Source organism: Hemiscyllium ocellatum, chromosome 6, assembly GCF_020745735.1.
Source record: "Hemiscyllium ocellatum isolate sHemOce1 chromosome 6, sHemOce1.pat.X.cur, whole genome shotgun sequence".
Classification (NCBI taxonomy): domain Eukaryota; kingdom Metazoa; phylum Chordata; class Chondrichthyes; order Orectolobiformes; family Hemiscylliidae; genus Hemiscyllium; species Hemiscyllium ocellatum.
In genome coordinates, this window is record NC_083406.1 from 60,973,342 (window position 1) to 60,992,471 (window position 19,130).

A 19,130-nucleotide genomic window follows, 5' to 3' on the forward strand; every position below is an offset into this window, starting at 1 on the left:
TCCAGATGCCTTTTAAATGTTGCAATTGTGCTAGCCTCCACCACTTCCTCTGGCAGCTCATTTCATCCAGGTACCACCTGTGTGAAACGGTTGTCCTTTGGTCTCTCTTATATTTTTTCCCCCTCACCCTAAATCTATGCGCTTTAGCTCTGGACTTCCCACCCTTGGGGAAAAAACTTTGTCTATTTATCCTATCCATGCCCTCATGATTTTATAAACCTCTCTGGTCATCCCTCAGCCTCTGATGCTCCAGGGAAAACAGCCCCAGCCTATTCAACTTTGCCAGTTCCATTCCAGAATCCCATTTTTAGTATAGTACTGTTCTGAAAATTCTTTTGTTTCCGCTTCCGTTGATCCATTTGGATTACTGAATTATATGACTTTGCAAGTTGGTCCAAATAGAATGACTGACTTATTGAACATGTCCTTCAGGTTATCTGAACTCCTAAAGTTTCAGATTACTAAGTACCTTTGTCAATTTGACATCCAATGATTTGTACTTGTTTAGCCATTGCTTGGGTCATTATTCATGAATGAAGAGTTCCTGGAACTTTTTCCTGAATTTGTTCGTTCTTGTTGACTTTATTTGGTCTTTCCATGACTACTGACAAAGCTACTATCTTCAGTCTGGACATATTATTCTCTAGGTGTAGGTCAGTTGTATGGACGGACAGTCTCTACAGTTGCCATTCCAGACATTCAATCACATTTCAGGTTTATATTCCCCTTCAATACCGTTTACACAAACAGTGACATTCATTTTCAGCTCTGGTGTGAAAGCCATGTGTTTGTTCAGTGAAGCAATTTGGGCAGCTCCTGTATCCCCAAGAATGACTATGGAGTTACATACCTCATCTGAGACATATAAATTTACTTTTCCTTTTGACAAAACTTCCTAACTCTTGGGTATCTCATTTACTTCCTCTGCAGTTAGTCTTACAACTGCAGTCAGAACTACAACCCAGTCTGTTTTAGTTTGTCAGGATTGAAAAGTGTGGTGTTGAAAAAGCACAGCAGGTCAGGCAGCATCCAAGGAGCAGGAGAGTCTATGTTTCGAGCATAGGCCCTTCATCAGAAATGTCGAGGAGGTGGTTGCTGAGAGATCAATATGGAAGTGGGCATGGGGAGGGAACATAGCTGGGAAAATGATAGGTGAGTGGAAGTGAGGGGCAATAGTGATAGGTTGTGGAGAGGATGGAGCAGATAGATGGAAAGGAAGATAGACAGGACAGGTCAAGAGGGCGCTACTGAGTTGGAGGGTTGGATTTTTGATGTGGGGGGAGGGGAGATTTGGAAACTGGTGAAGTTGATGTTGATTCAATCAAATGGCATCGGCATCAACATCAACTTCACCGCTTTCCAAATCTGCCTCTCCCCTCCTCATCACTGTCCTCTTTACCTGTCCTACCTGTCAATCTTGTTTCCCACCTATCCCCTTCACCCTCCCCACCGACCTATCACTATTGCCCCCCCCCCCATATCCATTTATCACCTTCTCAGCAATCTTCCCCCTCCATCTTCCTGATGAAATGCCTATGCCCGAAACGACAACTATCCTGCTCTTCAGATGCCTCCGGACCTGCTGTGCTTTTCCTGTGCCACACTTTTTGATTCTGATATCCAGCATCTGCCGACTCACTTTCTTGTAATCTGTCAGGGCCTTTTTCTTTATAACCCTAATGAGATTACCCTGCAATGTGAGTAATCTGCATAAACATAGAAAATATGAGCTGGAATAGGCCATTCAGCACATTGAGCCTGCTTCATCTTGCAATTTGATCATTCAACTCAGTACTCTTGTTCCTGCTTTCTTCTCACACCCTTTGATTCCTATGACCCAAAGAACTATATCTAAGTCCTCCTTTTTCACTCAATTGTTTTTCTATGGTAGAGACAATGGACAATAGACAATAGGTGCAGGAGTAGGCCATTCTGCACTTTGAGCCTGCACCACCATTCATTTTGATCATGGCTCAATCAGTATCCTGTTCCTCCCTTATCTCCATAACCCTTGATTCCACTGTCCTTGAGAGCTCTATCCAACTCTTTCTTAAATGAATCCAGAGACTGGGCCTCCACTGCCTTCTGGAACAGAGCATTCCACACACCCACCACTCTTTGGGTGAAGAAGTTTCTCCTCATCTCTGTCCTAAATGGCCTACCCTTACTTTTAAGCTGTGTCCTCTGGTTTGGGACTCACCCATCAGTGGAAACATGTTTCCTGCCTCCAGAGTGTCCAATCCTTTAATAATCTTATACATCTCAATCAGATCCCCTTTCAGTCTTCTAAACTCAAGGGTATACAAGCCCAGTCACTCCAATCTTTCAACATAAGATAGTCCCGCCATTCCAGGAATTGACCTCGTGAACCTATGCTGCACTCCCTCAATAGCCAGAATGTCTTTCCTCAAATTTGGAGACCAGAACTGCGCACACTATTCCAGGTGCGGTCTCACCTGGGCCCAGTACAGCTGCAGAAAAACCTTTTTGCTTCTATACTCGATCCCTTTTGTTATGTAGGCCAGCATGCTATTAGCTTTCTTCACTACCTGCTGTACCTGCATGCTTGCCTTCATTGACTGATGTACAAGAACACCCAGATCTCTTTGTACTGCTCCTTTACCTAAATTGATTCCATTTAGGTAGTAATCTGCTTTCCTGTTCTTGCCACCAAAGTGGATAACCATACATTTATCCACATTAAACTGCATCTGACATGCATCTGTCCACTCGTCTAACCTGTCCAAGTCACCCTGTAATCTCCTAACATCCTCCTCACATTTCACCCTGCCACTCAGCTTTGTATCAGCAAATTTGCTAACGCTACTATTAATACCATCTTCTATATCATTAATATATATTGTAAAAAGCTGCGGTCCCAGCACTGATCCCTGTGGTACCCCACTGGTCATTGCCAGCCATTCCGAAAGAGAGCCGTTTATTAATACTCTGTTTTCTGTCAGCCAACCAATTTTCAATCCAAGTCAGTACTTTGCCCCCAATACCATGCACCTAATTTTGCTCACTAACCTCCTATGAGGGACTTTATCAACGGCTTTCTGAAAGTCTAGGTACACTACATCCATTGGATCTCCCGTGTCTGTCTTCAGAGTTACATCCTCAAAAAATTCCAGAAGTTTGATCAAGCATGATTTCCCCTTCACAAATCCATGCTGATTTTGACCTATCCTGTTACTGCTATCCAGATGTGTCGTAATTTCATCCTTTATAATTGACTCCAGCATCTTTCCCACCACTGAGGTCAGACTAACTGGTCTATAATTTCCTGCTTTCTCTCTCGCTCATTTCTTAAAAAATTGTACAACATTAGCTACCCTCCAATCCACAGAAACTGTTCCTGAATCTATTGAACTCTGGAAAATAATCACCAACGCATCCACAATTTCTCGAGCCACCTCCTTCAGTATCCTGGGATGTAGACCATCAGGCCCCGGGGACTTATCAGCCTTCACACCTAACACTGTCTCCAACACCAATTCCTGGCAAATATAAATTCCCTTCAGTTCAGGTCCTTCAGCCACTTACCTCTGGGAGATTGCTTGTGTCTTTCCCAGTGAACACAGATCTGAAGTACCAATTCAACTCTTCTGCCATTTCTTTGTTCCCCGTAATATATTCCCCTGTTTCTGTCTTCAAGGGCCCAATTTTAGTCTTAACCATTTTTTCCCTTTCACATACCTAAAAAAGCTTTTACTATCCTCCTTTTATATTTTTGGTCAGTATACCTTTGCACCTCATTTTTTTTCTCTGCGTATTTCCTTCTTAGTAATCCTCTGTTCTTTAAAAGCTTCCCAGTCCTCTGTTTTCCCACTCATCTTTGCTATGTTATACTTTTTCTCTTTTGACTTTATATGTTTCTTAACTTCCCTCATCAGCCATGACCACCCCGCCTCCTCATAGGATCTTTCTTCCTTTTTGGAATGAACTGATCCTGCATCTTCTGCATTATACCCAGAAATATCTGCCATTGTTCCTCCACTGTCATCCCTGCTAAGGTATTGCACCATTGAACTTTGGTCAGCTCCTCCCTCATAGCTCCATTGTTCCCTTTATTCAACTGAAATATTGTCACTACCGATTGTACCCTCTCCTTTTCAAATTGCAGATTGAAGCTTATTGTTTAATGGTCACTACCTCCTAATGTCTCCTTCACTTCGAGGTCCCTGATCAATTCTGGTTCATTGCACAATAGAGAATTCACTGTTCTGGGTGAAGAAATCTCTTCATCTCATGCAGACATACAGGACAGAAGAGGGCATTACGTCTGTGCTGATCTATTTACACGAATCCCACTTTCCAGCACTTGGCCCATAGCCTTGACTGTTTTGACATTTCAAATGCACAGCCATTTATTTTCTGAAATGCTGTGAGATTTTCTGACTTTACTATCCTATCACACACTGTATTCCAGATTCCCACCACCTTTAGAGTGGAAAAAGAATTTCCTTAAACCCCCCTCTCAAACTCCTGCCCTTCACTTTTACCATTTTCCCTTTCAGCTAAGGGGGACAGTGCATCCTCTCCACCTTGTCCACTTCCCTCATCTTATACAATGCAATCAGCAAACTCCCCCCGCAATCTGCTCTAAAGAAAGCAATCCATGTATGCAATCTATTTGTTACTGTAATGCTGCAACCCATGTAATGTTCTGGTGAATCTCGTCTGCATTTTCTCCAGTGCAATTACGTATAGTATGGTGAACAGAATTGCATGCGCTACTCGAGCCATGGGCAAACCAAATTTTTTCTCGTCTCCAGTATAATCTTCCTGCTGTTATATGCCACAGCTGATAAAGGCAAGTGTCCCATATATATTTTAACGACCCTATTAACCTGTCTTGCTGTCTTCAGGGATCTTTGGACAAACACCCCAGGATCAATCTGCTCCTTTATACTTTCTAGTCTCCTGCAATTTATTGAGTACTTCATTGTCTTGTTACGACAAAGTGCATCTCAGGGTAAAATACCATGTGCAACTGATCTGCCCATCTGACTAATCTATTCTATCTTCCTGTAACGTAGGACCTTCACCCTTGCCATTAACTACCTGGCCAATTGTTGTCATCCACAAACATTTATCATTCTCATCTATCACAAACAATAAGTGTCTCAGCACTGATCCCTGTGGTCCCACTGGACATTGGCCTCCAGTCACACAATCAGCCTTCTACCATCACCCTATGTCATCTTGAACTAAGCCAATTTTGAATCCAACTTGTTAATTTACCCTGGACCCCATATGCTTTGACCTTTTGTAAAATCAATCTCTCATGTGAAACCTTGTCAAAGGCTTTACTAAAGTCCATGATCCTAGCTAATCTCAGTCCTAAAAGGCTTACCTTGTATCTTTAAACTGTGGTGCTTGGTTCTAGACTCCCTAGTTATTGGGAACATCTTTTATGTGTTTATCGTGTGTAGTTCTTTGAATCTGAGATTTCTGGGATCCTAAAATCCCCTCACCCCCCACTTCTTCTAAACTCCAACAAATGTAGGCCCATCTGAGCCAGTCTTTCTCTTTCTACATCAGTCTTGTCATCCCAGAAGTCATTCTTGTAATACTTTTGTTGTACTCCCTCCACAGCCAAATGTCTTTCCTCAAATGAGATCAAAATTGCACACAGTATTCCAGGTGTGGTCTCCCCAAGGCCTTGTGTGATTGTCACAAGATATCCCTGCTCCTGTACTTTAATGGCTTTGAGGCCAACATACTATTTCCTGCATTTACAGCTTGGTACACCTGCGTGCTGGCTTTGATTAACTGGTGACAGCGACACAAAAAACTGCAGATGCTGAAATCTAAGTTAGATAAGCAGGAGGCTGGAAGAACACAGCAAATCAGGCAGCATCAAGAGGAGAAATCAACATTTTGGGTGTAACCCTTCAGGATTGGGGGTGGTGTAAGGGGAGCTGAAGTTCATCGACTTCGCCCACAACTTCCACCCTGCCTTTAATTTTTACTTGGTCTATCTTGGGGTCAGTGGTTAGCACTGCAGCCTCACAGCTCCAGGATCCTAGGTTTGATTCCAGCCTCTGGTGAATGTCTGTGTGGGGTTTGCACGTTCTCCCTGTGTCTGCGTGGGTTTCCTCCCACAGTCCAAAAATGTGCAGGTCAAGTGAATTGGCCATGATAAATTGCCCATAGTGTTAGTTGCATTAGTCAGAGGGAAATGGATCTGGGTGGGTTACTCTTTGGAGGATCGATGTGAACTGGTTGGGCCGAAGGGCTTGTTTCCACACTGTAGGGAATCTAATCTACGTCTCTCCCCTTTCTTGACCTCTTCATTCCATCTCCAATGACCGTCTACACATGGGCATCTATAGTAAACCCAGACTCCAATAGCTACCTGGACTACACCTTGTCCCATCCAGAAGCCTGCAAGAACTCCATCCTGTTGTGCCAATTCCTCTACCTCTGTCACATCTGCTCAGATGAAGAGACATTTCACTCCCAAGTATCCCAGATGTCCATCTATTTTGAGCAACATACTTTTCCCCCCCCCCCCGTCATCCAGACAGCCCTCCACCCCACCACCTCCATTCCTCGCTACACTGCTTTTTAACCTTCCCCCCCCCTCCGTCTTCACCTACCACGCCACCAGTCTCTGCATCCAATATATCATCCTTAGACACTTCCTCCAACTCCAATTGGACCTCACCACTAAGAACAACTTCCCTTCTCCACCCTTCTCTACCTTCTGCAAGGACCATTCCCTTCTCTCATCCTTGGTTCGTGCCTCTCTCCTCACCAACTCCACTGAACTTCCAGGTACCTTCCCCTGAAACTGTAAAACATGCAAAACCTGCTGACACACCACAGCCAGTACCCCAAACAGTCCTTCCAGATGAGAGAGGTTCACCTTTTCTCTCCAAGCTGGTTTATTGTAGCTGGTGCTTCCGTTGTGGTCTTCTCTACATCGGTGAGACTAAACGTAAATTCAACATGTTTCGCTGAGCAACTCAGCCATGTTTGTGCATCATCTGACCTCCCAGTCATCGCCCATTTAACTTCCCCTACCCATTCCTTTTCTGACATGACCATTCTCGACCGCCTCCATTGCCACAGCAAATCAAACCGCAAATTGGAGTAACAACACCTCATCTTTGGCCGAGGTAGCCTACCTGGAGGACTCTACAATGAGTTCTCCAATTTCAAATAACTTCCCTTCCATTCTGTTGACTTGCTTTCCAGCCCCTCCCCCTCTCCCTCCCTTCCATTCCTCTGACTAGCTACCAACTGGATTCGTTCCTCCCATTGACCAATCAATTTGTACCCTCTACCTGTGTTCACCTATCCCTACCTCACCACCCTGCCACCCATCTCTACTTTCCCCCATCTTTATCTGCAGCTCCTCTTACACTCATCCTGAGCCCTGAAGAAGGGTTACACTGGAAACATTGACTTCTCCACCTGATGATCCCTTCCTTGCTGTATTCTTCCAGCCTTCTGCATGTCTACCTTCGATGAATTGTGTACAAGGAAACCCATGTTTAATTGCACTGTCCCTTTCTCAATTTATCACCATTAGGATAATAACCTGCTTTCCTGCTTTTGCAACCAAAGTCAATAACTCCACATTTATCCACATTATACTTCATCTGCACATTTGCCCACTAATTCAACATGTCCAAACTTTACTGAAGCACCTCTGCAACTTCCTCACAATGCATCCTCCCACCCAGATTTGTCTTCTGCAAACTTTACCTTTTTATATTGACTAAATATTACATTTAGCTCTCTCATCTAAAATATTAAATATGTACAGTACAACTTCTGAATGAGACTGGCAGGGAGTATTTTGTTCAGATAATTATCATTCGTGTAACTGATCAGATCGTAAACAAGTGGTAATTTGAGTGCTGCCATTATGTCGTTTAACGTATTACTGATCTATCGTAAACAAGTGGTAATTTGAGTGCTGGTTATTGAACATTTCTCAGTTATCCAGCAATGCACTCAATAACGGTTTTTAATTGACGACTGAATGCTGAGTTGCCTAATGCCGTTTCTACAGGACCTTGAGACCTTGTCCAGATATTCCAAAATTCGGATAGTTGATGTTTGGATAATAGAGGTTGTACTGTATTATGAATAGCAGAGGTCCAAGTATTGATCCCTGTGCTATTCCACTCATTACTTGCAGCCATTTGGAAATGTATTCAATTATTCCAATTCATTGTTTTCTGTCTACCAGCCATTTTCCCTATCCATGCCAATACACTACCCCATCTGGCATGCTTTAATTTTACGTGCTAATTGTTTGTGGGCTCTTATTGAATGCCTTCTGAAAATGTAAGCAAGCTGCATCCAATAACTTCCCCCTTACCAAATCTGCGAGCTAGATCCTTGCAAATTTCAGTAGATTTATTGAGCATGATTTCCCTTTTATAATTGATGCTGACTCTGTCCAATCCTGCCATTGTGTTTTCCAAGCACTCAGCTGTCAAATCTTTTATAATGGGACTCTAGCATTTTTCCTACTACCAATGTCAGGCTAACTGATCTATAATTCCCTGCCTCCTTTTTTTTAAATAAATAGTGGGTTTACATTAGCTGCCATCCCATCCATAGGAGCTGTTAGAATCCAAGATGTAGCTGACTGATATATCATTTATTTATATGGCCACTTCCTTAAATACCATAAAGGTGCCACAGCTTTTGAGAATGAAAACACTGTTTTGATCTCATTTGTAATCTGAACAGATGCTTTTATGGTCTAAAGGGATCTGGTGCAGCCATTAAATGATCAAATTTATTTTGCAATACCCTCTCAAATTTGATATAAATCTGCCCATGATGTTGCCTGTCAGCCTCCAGCCTCATCCAAAAATAGCCTTTTATGCCACTTCATGATCAAAAGAAGCCTTCTTAGAAATTGAGGCATAAACCTTTCAATCTGTCAACTTGGTTTACATGGTTAAAAATCACACAACACCAGGTTATAGTCCAAAAGGTTTAATTGGAATCACACTAGCTTTCGGAGCGACGCTCCTTCATCAGGTGATAGTGGAGGGCTCGATCGTAACACAGAATTTAGAGCAAAAATTTGCAGTATGATGTAACTGAAATTATACATGGAAAAATTGATTGTCTGTTAAGCTTTCATCTGTTAGAATACGGTGATAGTTTCACTTCTTTCATGTGTAAATTATAAAACCCTTTTTTTTTAAAGTTGCATCCTCGGGTTAGTTGTTAACAATGGTGATAGCTAGACAATATGTTGAAGGTGTAAGCCCCCTGTGTTCTCTGTCTATGACCTGATGTTTAGATTGATTCTAATCTTAAAAAGTGAGATAACAGAGTTTTACTTAAATTCATGCAGTTTTTGAGCTCCGAGTTCTACATGAATGTATGCAGATTTTGAGCAACGTGCAATGTAACTCTGCAAGTACAAATTCACCCCACAAAATGTGTGTGCGCATGTGGGTATTTTTGCTCTAAATTCTGTGTTACGATCAAGCCCTCCACTATCACCTGATGAAGGAGCGTCACTCCGAAAGCTAGTGTGCTTCCAATTAAACCTTTTGGACTATAACCCGGTGTTGTGTGATTTTTAACTTTGTACACCCCAATCCAACACCGGTATCTCCAAATCACGGTTTACATGAGCAGTGCCTACTTTTTCTGACTATCTCATCTGCTTGCAATCTTCTCTTTTGAAATAAATCAAGCTCAGCATATTTTTGCAACCAATTTGGGAACACTTGCACAAATTTAAACAGCTTACCTTCTGTCTTGGGTTGGTCTCAGATTCTTGCTCAGCAGCATGATCCCCAGAATCTGCTTTTTCCTTTTCTGAAAGTTTCAGCCTTAAGCTCATATACCCTCTTACAGTATTTAGTCCTTCCTACTTTACTTTTCCTTTGCCTGAAATGTTCTTTACTTTTGAGTCCTAGAGAAAAGCATTGTCATTTTCTATTTCAAGCTGCTTCGTCTGAAATTGAGGTGTTGCTAGTGCAATTAAATTAACGTATAGTTTCAAATGTTGTGCTATTACCATTTTTGCTTTTCTTCTGTCATCGTTAGCTAGTTTACTGGTGACAGACCTTGGAAGACTAACTTTAGGTAGCACTCAAGTGTTGCTGAGCACTTTGTGATTTTCCTTTTTCTTGTCGGAATGGGAACTATGCTATTGCTTGTACCTTTTGCAGCCCTCACGTTTGACCCACCGAGATAGGTAATGTGACAGAGTGCACTTGCTCTTGCTGGGATTGACCACAAGATCAACTGACTCTATTTTCTGTAAGTGTGTTTTCAGTTGCTTTGAGCTAGAGTTGTTGCTGTACACTCAGAAGTCACCCAAAGTACACTAGGCAATTAAATAAACCTTAAATGGTGGCTGGACATTTGAGTCTGAATGGCATGATTTGACTTTTGCTCTAATCTGTCCATCATTATGAAGGTAAAAATTTCCTTTGTGATAGCATCCCTTGAATAAATCTACCTTGGTGATGTAGACTGCTTTACCCATCATATCTATGCAGTCTTCAAGCTGGAGTATTGGGCTGCAGTCAGCTTTGGTCACTGCATTAAATTTTTGACATCTAATGGAGCCATCCAGCACGGGCAAAAGCACAGTTGGGAGTTCCAGCTACTGCAGCTCTATAAGTTGCTGCTTCACCATGAAGTTAGGTTCTTCCCTTTCTTCCATGTGACTGATAGAAGTGGTGCCTTAGAGGCATGCCTCTCCACTTCACATAACCTCACGTAGAGGTAGGATGGTGCAGCTCGGACTGTGCATAAATCCATAATTGCAATGAATAGCCTAATTTAAGTCTGCTTGATGTTCTACATATTTGTTGGCATAAGGGAGTCCAAGTATGCCAATGCTTCTTAATTGATTAATTGGGGTTCATTGTGGGCTTCACCTTCATCATTTTCCAAATCATCTTTGCTTTGTCCTTTTAAGTTAGTGGCAATGAAACAGACTGTGTGCTTTTTTTTAATTTGTCCCCTCTTGGTGGCATTGTCTCCTCAAGTTGACATACAAAAGCTTTTGCTTGTTTTCCCTTGATTTGGGGTTTCAATAAGATAACATGCTTCCCTGAACTCTTTGGCTACTCTGCATGGGCCATTGAATTGGTCTTTTAAGGGTTCACTTGTATTGGTCAGAGCATTAACATAATCTAATTAGCAAGCTTATCTTTGATTTTCATTTAAGATTTGTAGATAATAATGCCTATGATTGTTGGCTCAAGCACTAACAGAAGCTTGGGATACTTGGCCTTCAGGAGGAATTGAAATCAATGAATTCCATCTTGGGTTGCATTTCAGCTGTTTGGTATTTCAGTGGTGCACTTATGAAAGGGTTGTTGTCTTGCCTGTTGTTTGCAGTCAAAATCTAAGCTGATAATGTGGGAAGAGACATTCAGAATATTCTCTAAGTCAATTTTCTTCTTGCTTTTTAGACACTCAACGCGCTTTACTGCTTCTTGAAGACTACTGTTCAAAGCTGAAGAAACCAGAGGAAAAACAACTTAAACGTGCTGTTGAAAGAGTTATAAGTATCTTCAAAAGTGGATTGTTTCAGGCACTACTAGGTATGTTTTTTTAAAAAGAAAGCAGGAATGAAATAAGGATTGTTTTTGTATTATATGGAAGAGATTTTCATTTGAAAGGTATTAATTTTATTGCTTTCATGTGTCTTATAATATTTAAGAAATAAGCTGAGATTATTTTAAGCAGTTGAAAACAGGGCTTAGAGCTCTAAGCTTTACTGTGATGGAAGTATTACCTGAAATGTAATGGCATATTTCATCAAGCCCAAATTAGATTAGGTCTTTTACAGTGTAACTACTTTGCTACAATACTATTTGTAAATTATTAATAGTAATATTAACATTTCCCAGAAAATGCAAATAATATACTGTAATGGAAAGTTACATGGGAACTTTCCTAAAGTTTATTAACTTTCATTTCAACTTTTTATCAGATCAGAATTTAAGAAAAATATTAAATAGTAATGCATCAGACGGTATGGTGTCTACCTGTGTGCTTTGAAGTCTAAGATCTTGAATTAAAATAATTTACTCAGAGATTGAAGACTCTTATTTAATAACTATCACAAACTAGCTTTACTTTCTTGCTGTTATTTTCAAAATTGTGATCTTTGACAATCATAAAGTGAATTTTTTTAACCTTTTTAGTTGTAAAGAAATGCATTTTGCCTTCTATGAATTTTTACATTTATTTTGGTTTCACTGTTGTAAGATGTCAGGTATTGATTTCACTTAATTTGGTTTCTGCATGCAGCATTTGTCTACAATGAGAGTAGGAAATGAGTTAATGTAAATCATTAACGTCTGCTTTGGACAAAGGGTTGGCATTTAAAATACTTTGGGGCACAGTTTGAACTGTTGATGCCATGGAAATGTTATACCAGTTGTGCTATTTGTAGTTTGTGCAAAAATAGTTGTATTGTGAAGTAATGGGTATTTGTACTGTTGTCTTTTGAGCTGAACAAGGCACAATGCGCAACTCGCTGTTTTCTGTAAATCTTAGTGTGATAAGATCTTGAATTAAAATAAGCGGGGCGACACGGTGGCACAGTGGTTAGCACTGCTGCCTCACAGCGCCAGGGACCTGGGTTCAATTCCCGACTCGGGCGACTGACTGTGTGGAGTTTGCACGTTCTCCCCGTGTCTGCGTGGGTTTCCTCCGGGTGCTCCGGTAAGGGGTATGGGTTGGGTTGCGCTTTGGCGGATTGGTGTGGACTTGTTGGGCCGAAGGGCCTGTTTCCACACTAAGTAATCTAATCTATAATACTATGGTTTAACGAGGTGCATTTTGTCCTGGTTACTTAATGAAGAAAGGTTAAGAAAGACGTGGTGAGCAGTCCGCTCAAAGCCAATAAAACAAACAGCTTGTGAAGCCTGTGTTTTTTTTCAAAGTTAGAACAATTGATGCAGCCTGAATGGGTGGTGTCAAAGTCCCAGAGAACCAGAATTTTTAGTTTTAGCTTTTTTGCAGTTGCTGGGGTTTTGAAGCTGGATGTGGATGCTCATATTCCCTTCTGTTACAGCTAAAAACGAGTTCTCTTCCTGCTGCTAGAATTGCACGTGGGGTAATCTTTTTTTAATTCAATTTGCCTTTGCCAAGGGTGTGTTGAAAAAATGTTAATATATTGGAATGTAAAGTTTATCTGCCAAAGGAGCAGCAGTCTGAAAGCTTGTGATTTCAAATAAACCTGTTGGATCAAAGCCTGGTGTTATGTGACAACTGACCTTGCATCCCTGTCCAACACAGGCATCTCCACATCATGCCCTATATGGTTGCAGTAAGACTTCTTTGCTCCTGTACTCGAGCTCTCCTGAAATAAAGGCTAATATATCATTTCCCTTCCTAATTGCTTGCTATATCTTCATGCTTGCTTTGAATGACAATGCACAAGTGCACTATGTCCCTTTTTAGCATCAACGTTCCCTCGTCTATCACCATTTAAACAATACTCAGTTTTTTTCCTTCCTACAACTTCACTTGTACACACATTATTGCATCTGCCATAAATTTGCCCAACTTTCTCATCTTGTCTACATTGTCTTGAAGGATCCTCACCACACTTTTTTGTCATTGGCAAACTTGGAAATATTACATTTTGATTCCTTCATCCACTTCATTAATGCATATTATGAACAAGTGGGGCCTAACCACTGATCCCCTTCCCCAACCCACTGTTGCTACTTTCCATTGGTTTAGGGAAAATACTAGAGTCCATTGTAAAAAATTTAATAGCAGGCCACCTGGAAGCAGTGAAACATAGATTAATGAAAAAGAAGTCATGCTTGGCCAATCTACTGGAATTTTTCAAAGATGTAATAGATGTGTTAATGAGGAAATAATGTTGAATATGCTTGAACTTCCCAGAAGGCTTTTGATGAAGTTCCATAAGAAATTAGCATGTAAATTTTAAAATGTATGGAATTGGTGTAGTGTACTGACATGGATAGTGAAATGGTTGGCAGGCAGGAAGCAGTAAAAATAAATAGGCCTTTGTTTCAGTGGCAGCCAGTGACTAATGTGGTACTGCAGGCATCAGTGCTTGGACCAGCTATTCACAATAGATATTAATTGATTTAGCTGGAGATAAATGTAAGATCTCCAAGTCTATAGATGACTCAAAGCTGTGTGGGAGAGTGAACTGAGGAAGATATAGCGATGCTTCAATATGACCTGGTTAATTTGAGTGAAGTATATGATTTGGATCTGACTATATTCATGGTTGTTTAAAAGAAAGAAGGGTAGCTCTCAGAAACCCATAAAATTCTAACAATTAGTCAGGGTAAATTCAGAAAGGATGTTCCTAATGACTGGGATCTTAGTCTAGACTGGTCGATTCTTCAGAATTGAGATGAGCAGAAGTTTCTTCAACACATGACAAGCCTTTGGAATTCTCTGCATGAGTGGTTAGATATACAAGTAGCTCTCCAATAATGTGGTATTGCATTCACAAGCAACACAGTGTTATAGAAAATAGTACAATATAAATAATGGAACCCATGGGAAAAATAGGGTTGGGGCAAACCACCAAAAATATCAGTAAAAATTGAAACAAAAGTAGTAGTTAGTCTAATTTAAATGATCTCACAATCTAAGTAAATCTTTAAATCCTATATTTTAATGAATTAGTACAATCAATTTAACACTTTGATACTAAAACCTCTGACTACAGCACTGTACCTTTCATGAAGCTCTTCACCAGAAAGTGATTGAGCCAACTGACCATGTGATGCCAACACAGAAGTTCAGTCGTCCTGAAGATTCTTCCTTGGTTTGAAATAAAGTTTGTTCTAAATGTAGACTACAATTCCCACTTTCAAACTATGTTTCAAGGCTTGCAGAGTTGATTGCATTCCTGTTTTAGCTGAACACAGTGATTTTGCATTTTGCAGACTGAGAATCCTGAGGCTGGGTTTTGCAGTTCAGCTAGTGCCGGGGATAGAATCCTGTAACAGCAAATGGGAGTTCGCCTTATATAAAACAAAAGTCCACAATTCAAATACTGCGTTCCAACCTAATTGTGTTTAATAAATGTGTGATTTAAGAGAACTATCTTAATTCTTAGGGATTAAAGAGTTTGGGGAGGAAGTAGGACCAGGGTATGGGAGTTAGATGATCAGCCATGATAATATTAAATGGCAGAATAGGTTCAAAGGGTTACATTGCCTTACTGCTTTTTTTTCTATATTCCTATCCCATGTTCTTTAATTTTGCACAGCAACCTCTTATGTGAGACTTTGTTAAAAGCTTTTGGGAATATCAAAGGCATTTTTAAAATCTTATACCTTTTGATTAGTAATATTTTCAAAAAAAACCATTCCAAGCAGTTTGCCGAACATGATTTACATTTCATAAATCTAGAATACTTTGCCATCATGTTGCTATTGGAATGGACTGGTCAGACCAAAGGATCTGCTTCTGTGCTGTATGACTCTATTTTTCCAGTGTCCTGTTATTATATCATTTTTTTTCTATATAGACTTCAGGATTTTTTTTTACTATTGATGCTTGGTTAACTGGTGTGTAATTTACTTTTTTTTTGCACTTTATTTAAAAATATACATTCTTTACTCTCCAATCTTCCAAGACAGTTGCAGAATTTATAGAATTTTCAAGATGACAATTATTATTATTTTCATGGCCAACTCATTTGTTGCTCTGGAATATGGATTATCAGCCTCTGGGAATTTACTGGATTTCAGCCCCATTAATTTCTCCAGATTATTTTATTACTAGTCCTAACCTCCAATTCTTCCTTCCCAATAGACCCTTGCTTCCCTAGTAAATATGAAATGTTAGGTCATAAGATTATATGAAAGAGGAACAGGTGTAGTTTGTTCAGCCCTATGAGCCTGCTCTGCCATTTAAGAGAATCATGGCTGTTCTAATCCTGCCCTTTCCCCATAGCCATTGATTTTTCCCCTGCTGATCAAGATTCTATTTCTGCCTTAAACGTACACAAGGACTGTGCTCCCACAGCTCTCTGTGGCAAGGTGTTCCAAAGACACTCAACCCTCTGAGAGGAAATTCCTCCTCCTTTCAGTCTTAAATTGGCACCCTTTAATTAGAAGACTATCTCATGGTTCAAGACTCTCCCATGACCGGGAATGTGCTCTCAGCATTTACCCTGTCAAGAATTACCCTGTATAGAATTCTATATGTTTCGATCATATCATCTTTCATTCTTCTAAACTCCCAACAAAGAGTCCTAACATGTTTAACCTTTGTTCATAAGGCAATCCCTCCACATTGAGGATTATTCAAGTGAACCTTCTCTGAACAATCTCCGATGGAATGATCACTCCCTTAAATAAGGGGACCAAAACTGCTCTCAGTACTTGGTTATCCAACCATTACCTTGTACAGTTGCAATAAGACTTTCCTACTCTTATCCTCTAACCGCCTTGAAATAACAGTCCATTCACCTTGCTGATTATTTGCTACATTTGTGTGCTAACCTTCTGTGCTTTTTGCACAAGTATCTTCAAGCACACTTATGTTCCAACTCTCTGCAATTTTTCTCTATTTAAATAATACTGTTTAAAACAATTGTGGTCACAGCACTGGTTCCTGTGGAACTCCACTGGTTACAGGTCACCAACCTGAAAAAAACCTGTTAGTCGATTCTCTCTCAATGTCAACATATTACTGCTGTTTTATAACTTAATCTTTAGTGAGGTTATGGAGTCATACAGCATGCAAACCGATTCCCTTGTCCAATTCATCCATGCCAATCTGACATCCCAACCACCCCCTGCCACTCCCCTACCCACTCATATCTATCCAAATGCCATCAAATGTTGCAACTATACCTGCCTCCACTATTCCCCACTTGGCAGCCTGCACCAGACATCAACTGCCCTCTGTGGGAAAGATTTACTCCTCAGATCATCTCCAAATCCCTCCCCTTCCATCCCCAAACCCATGTTCTCAAGCCCGAGACTCCCTCACCCCAGGAGAAAGATTCTGGCTACTCGCTTATTTTAATTCCATGCTTGCTTTGTCTTAATATGGCAGCAGTCTTGTGCAATTAGCATGGCTGAAAGTGGGACTCTCAAATGGAGAAAATTCAATGTGAAGTAAAAAAGAATGGAATCAGTACTACTTTCAATATGGTGAACTAGCCATGAACCACAGCAAACTGGAAAAGATCATAAGAACCATATGCCAGCTTGTATTTGCTCTGTCAATCGATAAGACTAAGATTGATCTGAACTTGGCTTCACCTCCATTTTCCTGCCTGCATCCTATAAAACCTGACAATCTGTCTCTCATTTTTGATTGTATTCAGTGAATACACTTTCACTGTTGTCTGTGGTAGAGATTTCTAAATATTTATGACATTCAGTAGAAATGCCTCTTCGTCTCAGTCTTAAATTGACCATCCTTCATTCTGGAATAATGTCCCCAATTCTAAATCCACCCATGGCATATAACACGCTTTCAGCATCTTCTGTCTTTCAGCATTATGGGAATGTCTCTTTACAATCTTGATCAAGAAATCCCTGAAGGAATCTTGACCACATGATCAAGAATCAAAATAAAAAAGAATTTTGAATACTGGAAACTTTGAAGCACAAACAGAAAGGACTAGAGAAAGTCAGCAGGTCTGGCAACATCTATAAGAGAGAAGCAGTGTTAATGTTTCGAGTCATAGTCTTAGAGATATACAGCACAGAAACAGATCCTTTGGTCCAACTTGTCCGTGCCAACCAGATATCCTGAATAAATCTACTCACTTGTTAGCATTTGACCCATATCTTTCTAAACTCTTCCTTTTCAAATACCCACCCAGATGCCTTTTAAATGTTGTAATTGTACTGGCCTCCACTACTTCCTCTGGCAGCTCATTCCATACACACACCACTCTCTGCTTGAAAACGTTGCCTGTTAGGTCCCTTTTAATTTTTTCTCCTCTCACCCTACACCTGTGCCCTCTAGTTCTGGACTCCCTCACCCCAGGGAAATGTCCTTATCTTTTTACCCTAGCAATGACCCTCATGACTTTATAAATCTCTACAAGGTCACGCCTCAGCCTCTGATGCACCAGGGAAAATGACCCCAGTCTGTGTAGCCTCTCCCTATACCTCAAACCCTCCAATCCTGCCAACATCCTGGTAAACCTTTTCTGAACCCTTTCAAGTTTCACACCATCTTTCCTATGGCAGGGAGATCAGAATTACATGCAATATTCCAGTAGTGGCCTAACTAATGTCCCGCACAGCTGCAACATGACCTCCGAACTTCTATACATAATGCACTGACCAATGAAGGCAAGCATAGCAAAAGCCACCTTCACTATCCTTTCTACCTGCAGCTCTATTTTCAAGGAACTATGAACCTGTACTCTGAGGTCTCTTTGTTCAGTAAAATTCCCCAGGGCCTTACCATTAAGTGTATAAGTCCTGCCCCTGATTTGCATTTCCAAAATGCAGCACCTCACATTTATTTAAATTAAATTCCATCTGCCACTTCTCAGCCCGTTGGCCCATCTGATCAAGAGCCTCTGAGGTAACGTTCTTCGCTATCCACTAGGCCTCCAATTTTAGTGGCATTTGCAAACTTATTAACCATACCTCCTAAGGTCACATCCAGATCATTGAGAAATGACAAAAAGTGGTGAACGTAGTTCAGATCATTGTGGCACACTGCTGGTCACAGGCCTTCGATCTGAAAAGCAAACCCCCCCCCACTCCCCCACCACACCACCACCACCCTCCGTCTTCTATCTTCAAGCCAGTTGTGTATCCAAATAGCTAGTTCTCCCTCTGTTCCATGTGATACAACCTTACTAACTGGTCTGCTGTGAGGAACCTTGTTGAATGCCTTACTGAAGTTCATACAGATTACGTCCATCATTATGTCCTCATCAGTCCTCTTCATTGCTACTTCAAAAAACTCAATCAAGTTTGTGAGACATGATTTCACACACAAAGCCGTGTTGACTATTCTTAATCAGTCCGTGCCTTTCCAAATACCTGTAAATTCTGACCCTCCGGATTCCCTTCAATAACGTGCCACCACTGATGTCAGGCTCACTGGTTTATAGTTCCCTAGCTTTTCCTTACCACCTTTCTTAAATAGTGGCACCATATCAGCCAACTTCTAGTCTTCTG

At 40.8% G+C, this 19,130-nt stretch overlaps 1 long non-coding RNA gene across 2 annotated transcripts in view; it reads left to right on the forward strand.

The window, feature by feature from the left end:
* Positions 1 to 19,130, forward strand: part of LOC132816425 (uncharacterized) — an 86,469-nt gene that overhangs the window by 21,633 nt on the left and 45,706 nt on the right. The window contains exon 3 of one of the 2 annotated variants that reach the window (XR_009644800.1): positions 11,427 to 11,558. This is a non-coding gene — a long non-coding RNA (uncharacterized LOC132816425). Of the gene's footprint in view, positions 1 to 11,426; positions 11,869 to 19,130 lie in introns of those variants that run through there. The other variant, XR_009644799.1, reaches the window with a different exon arrangement.